This window comes from Anopheles arabiensis, chromosome 3, assembly GCF_016920715.1.
Source record: "Anopheles arabiensis isolate DONGOLA chromosome 3, AaraD3, whole genome shotgun sequence".
NCBI classification, from domain to species: domain Eukaryota; kingdom Metazoa; phylum Arthropoda; class Insecta; order Diptera; family Culicidae; genus Anopheles; species Anopheles arabiensis.
In genome coordinates, this window is record NC_053518.1 from 54205688 (window position 1) to 54218340 (window position 12653).

Consider the following 12653-nt stretch of genomic DNA (forward strand, 5'->3'; position numbering starts at 1 on the left):
TATTTATCCAAAATAATAAAACATACACAGGAAACGATGTACGAACATGCGTATCATAAATAAGTTCATATTTAAATTACAAATTACACCGGAGTGCAAAGAGTCCGCCCAAATAGCCAGCTCGTACTTTATAGCTGATTTGGGGCTGTTTAACGAAAAATCGTTCCGATGTCGTACTTTGTGGCTAATTAAGAGATAGACGGTACTTTGCGGAACTATGGAGCTTTTTAAAAGGCACCATAGTACTTTCAGGAACCTTGTGGCTGATTAGCCTGATGTGTATGGTTCACGATGGAACTTGAAGGCTTGTTAAGAAAGCGTACCGAACTTGGTGGAACTTTATAGCTTTTTAATGCATGACATCGGTACAAGGTGGCTCTTGTCAAATTGTCAAAGCTGACGCCGTCAATCATCTCGTTGCTGCTGGCCAAGCTAGTTAAGTTAATTGAAGGAGGAATATTGAGTGAAGTGATTGTGATTGTAAAGTAAATTGTGTGAAATTTTGTATAATCCATGAATATTCTTCTTCTTCTTTTTGGCTCAACAACCGATGTCGGTCAAGGCCTGCCTGTACCCACTTGTGGGCTTGGCTTTCAGTGACTAATTGATTCCCCCCATAGCAGGATAGTCAGTCCTACGTATGGCGGCGCGGTCTATTTGGGGATTGAACCCATGACGGGCATGTTGTTAAGTCGTACGAGTTGACGACTGTACTACGAGACCGGCTTTTCCATGAATATTAAGGATTTAAAAAATATACACATGCACACAAGCCAAAGAAATCCTGTTGTTTATTTCATCGATGGCGCTTGCTAGAAAATAAAACATAAAGAATAATAGTCCGCAGTACCCTGGCATAAGGAAGCTGCTTAGGCGCTGTTTGAAAGACCCACCTGGAAGTTGGATGCTATTTATCTACTGTAAAAGGCAAATTCAAGCAGCGATCTTTAGCATGCCAAAATTGGCTGCTTAAGCAATTTTGGCTATTTGGGCGGTAGGTGCGAGAAAGCATAAGCGACTCCGACCCGTTGGTGCGGCGAGTTCGGGTCGGGTCGGGTCGAATTGAACCTACCGTGGCTTTTGATAATCAATGTGTCGATTTTGATAATCAATGTGTCGTTGGAAAGGTTTTTTGTCATACTTTGATGAAATGTCAGAATATTTCGCAAAAATTCGTTTTTAAAGTTTACAAATGATTGAAAAGCAAACATCACTGCTGAATTTTTGGATATTTTCATTTTGGAGTGAGTCGTTTATCATAGGAAAGATCAACATTTTTCCTTCGTTTTGACGTTGAAATTAGCTGCGACCATCTGCGACCCCGAAAATTATTAGACTTTTTTTTGAAAATAGCGCGAGCGATTTTGACATGTGTTGTTGTATGACCCATACACTACCAGTATGTAACCCTGTCATAAACGCGTGAAACGAACAGGCATATGAAACAAAGCTGACCAGAGAAAAAAAGCTTAAAAATGGGCGTAAGATAGGAATCAACTTCTTACAAAACTAACCTTAAAAAACTCGGCTTTTAAGCGCGTAATACTTAAAAAAATCGATTTTAGTAAGGAACTTATTTCGCCTTCGTTTTAATTTCTAAGAGTTATTGTTGATGCTGTTAACTATTACGAAAGAATGCAATGTTTTGAGCGATAAATATTAAGTTTCATTCGTTGTCTTGGCGATTTTATTATAGGACTGCCCTGTATAGTAAGAGCAATTGTATTGAACGAAGAAAAACTGCAATAGCATAAGGATTTGATTTTCATTCTGGCGTTTGTATGGCCGTTGCCCATTGTGCACTGACAGAAAGCATATGCATTAAGTACGTTCACGGCTCAATCTTGGCATTACATGGTTCAGAATGCTCTGAAAAGTCTAAATGGGAAAATGGGTTTGCTTTCTAGGAGTGGTGCGCATCAAACCGTAACAAAATCCTCTCCCACACTTTAAAACATGCATGAGGTGAAGTACAGTAACGAAACCTTGGATTCTGTGATGTGGCATTGTATTGTACTTCATATTTGCTTAAACATAAATATCAAGGCAATCGCTATGGAAGGGAACATATCACTCCCACCTTAAAGTTCCTACAGAAGTTATTTGAATCGAACCTTATAGGTGCGGTCGTAGCTCTACGGCACGTCTCAATGTCAACAATATTCTAAAAAATACATAATTATCAACGTTATATCTTTTTGGGTGTGTTCATGTTTCTCATTTCGATTTATCTTATTAGTACTCTAAACTTCCATTCGTTTAAGAGTTTAAACCCAACAAGATAGAAAAATATATAATGTTCGACAAAGCTTTGCCCGCGAACTACAACTAATTCCCCACACGAGACCATTTCATCGGGATTCTCTTAGTTCAGCGGTCGGCAAACTTTTGAGGTAAATATTTAATTAAATGATCAAAGCTACGACTCAGAGCAAATAAAAATGCATTTTTATTTTCATACTAAAATAAATTAATTAAAAATTCATAGATATGAAATAATTATTGTTATTTGTCTGGAATGATATAATTCAAACATGGTTCAAAATTGTTGATGCATACTATTAAAACTTTTTGTAAAAATTCATTAGTTAAGGATTAGCAACAGAGTGTGTGAAAGTGTGATTCGTTTGAATAACAAAGAGTATATTATCATTGCACATTTTTGACACCCTTTTTGCATGCCGCGAACATCACTATGGATATTCTAGGGTTGATACAATAGCCGTAACGGATAAAAAATAATCGAGGTAAACGATAAACTATCAGAATGCTTTACAAACAAATATAAAGCTTTACGAACACATATTGAGAGTTGTAAGAGGATGGCGGTATGAAATGTCACATCAAAAGATGTTCAGTAATATGGATACGAATAGGGGTTTCCTATCTTTCAAAATCAAGCAATTACGTTTCGATCCGGACTTCATGTACCGACGGGTCACATCTAATCCGCGATACATACCTTGCCGACCGCAGTCGTAGAAAAGTAATAAAATTTTAAGAGACTAATTTTATTTAAGACATTTTTCCATTGATATCTTTTTTATTATTTTAACCAATGAGATGCATTGACTTAAACCAGTTTATTGTTTATTGTCAAATGTTATGGTATATAGTTCATTTGCTGTACATTTTAGATACCTTGCCGTTTCAGCCAGTTAATACTGTGATAGCTGTTGCTATGTGTGGCAAAAAACTAAGTTCATTCGTGAATTGAGATTTCTGTTCATTTTAATAAGTTGGATGCATATAGAAAGAAATTGTAGAAAAACAAAAGGGTAAGTGTACCAATTATGGCTTTATTGTGTCATCAAGATACTGATTTTACTGCTGTGAAACTAAGTATTGGGTAAAATTTTAAAAGTCTTCATGTTTTCTTAAAGCGTTAAATGTGTAAAACATAAGTGTGTTTTTTTTATTTTGAATCAATTTTTAGCAAAACAATAGAACATTTTGATTAAAAATTGCATCTCAAGTTACCAATTATGGCTATAGTGTTCCTAGCAATTCGCCATAGCTCTACCAATTGTGGTTGTAAGCCAAAACTGGATATTTACACCAAAAATCAATTTGTGACGTTGTTTTAACTCAAATCATGTAGTAATAAGTTCACTGCGGGTAAATTAGTAAGTGAACACCATTATAAAAGTAAAATTAACAATTTAAAATCTCTGTTTTGTATTACTGTTTGTATTGATATCCACGGTCAATTAATCGCACAATTGATGGGGCGATACAGTAATTTACACCCCTCCACTGTTGTATCTGTGGCTGCAACAAGTTCTTCTAAAATGTTAGGGACTTATTCTACTGATGACACCGCACTTTACATCTCCTGACAATTCTTCATATTCCTTCTTTTGGAAGCTATACCGAAGCTAGCTACCGTTTCAGTACGAGACACAGAAGAGCACAAATCAGGGTGGCCCGTTTGAATTGGTTGAAATGAAGAATCGTAGCCATTGCCGAACTATCTTGAAGATACTTGGTAAATTATGCTCTAATTATTGATCAGAGAAAAACAAGAGCGCACTTGCCAATAGTACGACACGAGCGGCGTTCAGATTACACCTTTTTTCGTATCAAAGTCATTCAAGACTGCGTTATTTTGATGAAACTTATTCGATGTTGTGTAATTTTATAAGAAAATTATGCTTAAAACACAAAATAACACTTAATATTGCGAAAATGACAACGAGAAACCCGGTTTCTGCACTTGTAAACTACGCACTACCACGACCAAAACGACATTTTTAAACAAAGTATCCATGGTATACTGCGATGTTTGGGGCATCAAAGGTTTGTTGTATCAAAAATGGACATACGGAAAAAGACATATTTTCGATGAAATAATGGATTTTGATAAGAAGTCGTTGAATAACTAATATTTTTAAACTAATATTAGAGTTAAGAACATTCACACGGATCACTGTTATCCATTGAATGAGAAATAAACAATTAAACAATTTAGCACCAAAATGATGATTTTGAGATAAAATTATGGTTAGGTGCTTGAAAATCGCTAATATCCTACAGTTCCTCCTCTTAGCAAAACGGTGAGAGATACCAAAAATCTTGGCAACATAATTTAAAAGGGTGATATTTAACAAACGGATATGAGCAGTACGGGACTGATGAAGCACACATGTGTTAAAATGTTCATATTTGAAATGAAAAATCCTTTCGTGGTTTTAGAATGCAAATAGACTGTTTTAGAGCGAATATAGTGTTCGTTATAGCCATAATTGGTGCTGTAGCCACAATTGGTACACTTACGATAATAATTATTTAGGAATATAATGTCAATTACTAATTGTCTGATCATTGAATAAATAAGTTCGCTAGACAAACTGGAGCACAGAAATAAAAGTCCAAACATAGCAGGCCTTATATGTTAAGGTTACATATCTACGCAAACATAACGAAGAACCTTCCCATTAATTGGTAGTGTTCTTCGTAACCTTTTCGAAAGATTGAAAGTAGGGTTGCATATCTCTTACGCTACATCGAAAGGTTAGTGGGGAGGAAAATCATGCGATTTTATTGGTCCTCTATACACTATTTCTGCATACTCAAACACCATGAACATGTTTTTTTTGCCGCAGTTACCATATTGTAAGGTTCACGTATGCTTTGTTTTAATACGGTTATATCCATATTTTAAGGTTCGGGCACGGTCACGTGGTACAGTCTTCAACTGACACGACCTTTTAACATTTCCGTCATGGGTTCAGGTCCTCTATTGACCATCCTCCTGTATCAAGGAATGACTATCCGGCTACGTGGTACTGAATAACTGCGAAAGTCGTTACGCTAAATAGAAGTATGACTTTATGTGTCAGGGGAATATGTAGCAAATAACGTTTGAGCAATCGTAAGGGTTAAAACATCCGAATGGTAATGCTTGGTTTTGAAGAACCTGGTCTAATTTTTCTTTCGGAAGGCGTCTCCGAAATATCTATTTGACATTGCCGTAATTGAATGATTGTATGTAATGATAAAATGCGTGAATTATAGTAGGTAGTAATTATAGGTAGTAAATAATACTTTACATCTTTCTTCTTTGGAGCAACAGTCGTTGTAGGTCTATGCCGGTCTTTATCTCTAATAAGATTAGGCTGTCAGTGACATATTAATTACCCATAGTCAGTCCTATTGCATTAGTTGACGACTGTGCAATGGGACCTACCAAATAATACATCCATATGGAATATACGAGGTTTTTCAGTTTTAATATTTGGGCCAGGAGTCGGCAAACTATTCGAATAAAAGGCTATGTTAATTGGTCAAATTAGATTTTCATGTTGGCTCGGATAGCTTTCATTATTTTGAGTATTATGTATCTGGTTGTCAATTTTATAAAACATAATATTTTTTATTGGTTTTATATTATTATTATTATGTTATTGAATGATTAAACATCAATTTATCTTCTATAATCTATGATGGGGCTGGTCTGGTGGTACAGTCGTTAACTCTTACGACTTAACAACATGCCTGTCATGAGTTCGAGTCCCGAGTAGATCGTGCCCCCATACGTAGGACTGACTATCCTGCTATGATAACAATAAGTCACTGAAAGCCAAGCTCACTTCCCTAGTGGATATAGACAGGCCTTGACCGACCACGGTTGTTGTGCCAAAGAAAAAGAAGAATCTTCTATAATACATACATATATTATATAATTCTAGCAACGACTAACGATGCGTTATTGCATGGCATTATGAAACAATAGAGCAAGCCGAGTATCCAGGCTTCTTTGATGAACGTACTTTTTCTCACTTTTTTGTCTTTGCATTTTTTCGAGGCGAATTGTTTCGTTTGCTCACATTCTCTCTCGCTCTATATCTCTGTCGTTTTGTTACTATTTTTTCGTAAGCCGTTATTGCTATTGTAAATATTGTTTGCTGCTCTCTATCTCAACTATTCGTTTCTTTGTGCTTGGCACGTTTTTTGAAGATGATCATTGTTTCATGATGATTATAAACTATAATTATCTAATAAGGACAGATACATTATCCAATTCAATCAGATAATGTTTAAAAATTTAATATTAGGATTTTTAAAAATACAACAAAATATATACGTCAGGAACACATATAATTATTGGCGAAAGACCGTCCCCGCAAATGACTAGCCAGAAGCAAACATGATAAATCTAGAGATATACTCAAACATTTAAAAGGAGAGCATGAAGAACATGACAGTAGCTCTTCTTATTCTTTGGCGAAACAAGCGCTATTGGTCAAGGCCTATCGTAAACCAATAATGGGCTGGGCTATTAATGATTTATCTATTAATTATAGCAAGATAGTAAACCAGGGGGGTGGGTCCATAAGGGGCTTGAACCCATGACGAACATGTTGCTAAGTTATACGAGTTGATCAATGTACATCGTATCGACCCAAATCAATTATACTCTATACGAAATTTAAATAACGCATGCCTTGGTTTTTGAATATATCTTAGAATCGAATTTCTATGCAATTTCTAATGCAGCCGTGTAACTGGACTAAATTAACTAGTGTATCAAACTTAACTAGTGTTTAAGGAATCTGTTTATGAAAAATTTCTGGAATCGTGTTATTTTCTACATTTGATATTTTATCTTATTATAAAATAAAATGTCTTCTTTCTGAATAAAAAAAAAATAATAAAGTAAAATGTATCCCTGAAACACCAAAAGCACAAGAAACCTTGAGATATTCATTTCATTCCATGGGACGACAAATATATTTTTTTATTCAATGCTATTGAGGAATAAATGTAGAGTAAATCGAAAGCCACAAAAATAATTAATAAAAAAATTTAAAAAAAATCTAAACACAACGGGTTTAGGCAGATACAATTTGAGCTTTTGCCAACTGCTTTTTATTCTTGAAACCGTTCTTGCATACATGGGACAGACTATTAATCTATGTGTAATCAAAAAGTAACTGCAAATCAAGCCCATAAGTGGCACAAGCAGGCCTTGACCAACAACGGTTGTTGCGCCAAAAAACAGGAAGAAAGTAACCTTTTGCCAACACTTAATATTAGGCGTTGATACAAGTGCTTCAGTAAATTAGTGTAGATGAAAAAAAAATATCCACGTGCCATCTGCCATCAGATATCCAATCAAAATCAGATGTATTAAGGCTCTCAACCAAAGAAGTGCAATTTCAATACACTGTTGTCATCCTGCTGTTGTTAATCATTGCTACTTGAAGTGTAAAATGTTGTCACGGAATGAAGACAGCTCGTGAACAGGATTTTGCCGATCCTCGATTTAAACACACAAACATTAGATCATAAATTAAACACTTACATTTACAGAAATTTAGTATCTCGAGTTAGATTACAGAGGCAAAGAAGACTAAAATATCTCTGCGTCAGAAGTTACGCAGAAGTCCAGTAGAATATTTGCAAAAACAACAAGATAACAAACTTATGATAAATTTGACAAATTGTCAAAAACCCCAAATAAATATCTTTCGGTAAATTCTGGAATTGAATTTATTATAGTTATGAGGCCAAAGTTCTACAACGCGAAAAAAAGACGAAAGAATGTGCAAAGTAGATCTCGACCTCACGACGCTCATAAGATCTTGTACGTGATGAATACACTCAACATGAAGCGAAGGTCAAGGTTAAAAAATGAAAAAAATACTGGAGTTTATTGTCTTAAGTTTTAAGTTTCGCATAATGTATCGTGATTTAAAGTGCATACCTGTAAAAAATGTAATTTAGTTGAGTGCTGATAGATTCAGGTCAAAATATTCTCAAAAAAGTAAAAAAACTGTTTAGTCCATCACTTGGATGTAGGGTAAGAATAGCTGAGTGTAAAAAAAAACTTTTCATTACATAGCAATACACATATAACTTGTTTTAGATTGAGTACCTTTTAGGTGTTCGTATTTACACTGCAATAGTTGAGAAACAGTTCAGATCATCGGAACTGATAGGTTTTGAACAAGGACATGGCCCAATGACAATCATGTATATGTCATACTTCTTCAATAATCTATTGGCATTAAAATTTACATAATACACGTGAAAAATAACCCATTTTGATTTGATGTTGGCGATCGCAACTGCGCTCCCATATATATATATATATATATATATATATATATATATATATATATATATATATATATATATATATATATATATATATATATATATATATATATATATATATATATATATATATATATATATATATATATATATATATATATATATATTTTTTTTTTTTTCTTGTTTTTTCTTTAGAAAAAAAAATATTTTCAAGTTTCGTACACATTACCATTTTGGTTTCCAAATTCAATGCTCTTCAACTCTTTTATAACAACAGTATAACAGCATTGTCCGATCTCACTGAGCGATACAAACTACCTATGATATCGCTTAAATTTTACTTTCCAAAAAAAATATTTCGAACACATCTTGTGAGAGGGAGCACTATCAGGGATGTAAGATCAGTATTATCAGGGATGTAAGATCAGTATTATCAGGGAATGTAAGAAACTAATGTAGAGAATTTTTTTAAATTGGTGTTCTCAACCCTTTTTAGGATCGCGGATCACTTGGCTTTGAAAATAAATTTGTCTCGACCCACACCCATTGAGAGCATACATTTTGTAGACTTTGTTCAATGTTTTTGATCAAAATATGTTTATAACTTATTGTAGACATGCTGAAAATTTAATCTTGATTGTAGGAAAAATGCACGACATGTTTAGAAATAAGCTTTTCTTTTTCAAAAATAAATTCATTCGCGGACCGCGTCTGTTAATGCCACGGACATCAAGTGGTTCGTCTGATTTAAATCGCAAAATAAATCGATAATCGCAACTTATTTTCTTTATTTTAATTTCTCACCATGCTGTACCAAAGTGTACAGCCTTAAACATTCAGCATTTGTTTAAACTTGCATTTTTATTTTTACCTTATAATCCATACCATATGATATTAAGTCCAAGAATTACAAGCCGTGCCGAATGAACATTGATCTAGTTTTCTAAAAATTTACTCATAATTTTATAAAATCTCAAGTGACATTTGTTCTAAATTTTTAACCATAATCTGCTTGAATGGTGCTCCAAATACCAAAAATTGTGGAAGTGTGTGTAATAAACCATGTAGAAAGCGTAAAACCCTCGTTTGTGCGTACGAATGACCTTTTTCTATTGGATGGTGTTGGCGTCCAATACGATTAAGATTGATTTGCTTTAATATTTGGCGAAAAAAGAAGGTACATTTCGTACAGCATTTTTTGGGGAAAATTCTGTGTTTTTTTATATAAGTTGACTATACGACCAGCAATAAGGAATCAAAACGTTATTTCCTAAGGAATAGATGAGAAAACAACCAAAAATATATAACACAATCGATTTTAAAAGGATTGTTCTAAAAATCCCTTAAATTGGTGTAGTTTGAAGAAAGTTTAAGGCGCCAGTTTAAGGGAAATAGCTTGAAACCTCCATTTTTGAGCTCGAAAATGCCAATTGGGATGAGATGCTCCAAAACTATTGAACATGTAATAAAATGCATGTTTTTCATCCATCAAAAAATACACAATACATAAAGATTAATTAGAGCGGTATTTTTCATGGAAATATAACATAGTGACCAATCCCTAGTTAGACCAAGAGCTATTGGACAAAACATTGAATATATTAACTTTATGACCCAGGAAATATAAGTGAGATTACATTGTAATTTTACCCAAGAATTAAATGTAAACGGTATTTTATGTAAATTCTCTTATATGATGATCATTCCATAGGTTTTTCGGTAACTTAAATTTATAGCTTAAATTCGATTAATCTTCTCGAAAAAGATTTTTGGATCGAAACTATAAAATATCATTGGAAATATTATGTGAGTGCAGTTACAAATGATGGAATTAAGCGCAAAGTGAACAAACGTAAATCGTGACCTCTGTTATATGTAATATGATGTTATATATGATATGATACATGCTATTATATATATATATATATATATATATATATATATATATATATATATATATATATATATATATATATATATATACATATATATATATACATATATATTTATTTATTTATATATATATATATATATTTATTTATATATATCTATATACATATATATATATATATATATATATATATATATATATATATATATATATATATATATATATATATATATATAAAAGCATGTATCATATCATATATAACATCATATCACATATAACAGAGGTCACGATTTACGTTTGTTCACTTTGCGCTTAATTCCATCATTTGTAACTGTAACTCACATAATATTTCCAATGATATTTTATAGTTTCGATCCAAAAATCTTTTCGAGAAGATTAATCGAATGTAAGCTATAAATTTAAGTTACCGAAAAACGGAATGATCATCATATAAGAGAATTTACATAAAATACCGTTTACATTTAATTCTTGGGTAAAATTACAATGTAATCTCACTTATATTTCCTGGGTCATGCAAAATATGCTCTTGATCTAACTAGGGATTGGTCACTATGTTATATTTCCATGAAAAATACCGCTCTAATTAATCTTTATGTATTGTGTATTTTTGATGGATGCATTTTATTACATGTTCAATAGTTTTGGAGCATCTCATCCCAATTGGCATTTTCGAGCTCAAAAATGGAGGTTTCAAGCTATTTCCCTTAAACTGGCGCCTTAAACTTTCTTCAAACTACACCTTTTAGAACAAAATCGATTGTGTTATATATTTTGGGGAAATAACGTTTTGATTCCTTATTGCTGGTCGTATAGTCAACTTATATAAAAAAATGCTGTACGAAATGTACCTTTCGCCAAATATTAAAGCAAATCATCTTAATCGTATTGGACGCCAACACCATCCAATAGAAAAGGTCATTCGTACGCACAAACGAGGGTTTTACGCTTTCTACATGGTTTATTACACACACTTCCACAATTTTTGGTATTTGGAGCACCATTCAAGCAGATTATGGTTAAAAATTTAGAACAAATGTCACTTGAGATTTTATAAAATTATGAGTAAATTTTTAGAAAACTAGATCAATGTTCATTCGGCACGGCTTGTAATTCTTGGACTTAATATCATATGGTATGGATTATAAGGTAAAAATAAAAATGCAAGTTTAAACAAATGCTGAATGTTTAAGGCTGTACACTTTGGTACAGCATGGTGAGAAATTAAAATAAAGAAAATAAGTTGCGATTATCGATTTATTTTGCGATTTAAATCAGACGAACCACTTGATGTCCGTGGCATTAACAGACGCGGTCCGCGAATGAATTTATTTTTGAAAAAGAAAAGCTTATTTCTAAACATGTCGTGCATTTTTCCTACAATCAAGATTAAATTTTCAGCATGTCTACAATAAGTTATAAACATATTTTGATCAAAACATTGAACAAAGTCTACAAAATGTATGCTCTCAATGGGTGTGGGTCGAGACAAATTTATTTTCAAAGCCAAGTGATCCGCGATCCTAAAAAGGGTTGAGAACACCAATTTAAAAAAATTCTCTACATTAGTTTCTTACATTCCCTGATAATACTGATCTTACATCCCTGATAGTGCTCCCTCTCACAAGATGTGTTCGAAATATTTTTTTTGGAAAGTAAAATTTAAGCGATATCATAGGTAGTTTGTATCGCTCAGTGAGATCGGACAATGCTGTTATACTGTTGTTATAAAAGAGTTGAAGAGCATTGAATTTGGAAACCAAAATGGTAATGTGTACGAAACTTGAAAATAATTTTTTTCAAATTTATATATATATATATATATATATATATATATATATATATATATATATATATATATATATAATATATATATATATATATTATAAAATAATATGATATAAATTTAAAAATTAAATAATATAAAATAAATACAGATTAAATATTTTCAACATACATTGAAATTGAGCTGCTTCATTTACGACCACGTTAGCAATCACGAAGCTTCTTCTGCATATATTTGAAGGTTTTCAACGTTTTTATTGAGATCGTCTCACACCACTTCTTGGTTATGCATAGACTCAATGTAAAGCATTGTATAGTTTGCATTTACTTTCATGATCACAGTAAATCCATCGATGGTCTCTCTCTCTCTCTCTATCTTATCTCTCTTTCTCTCTCT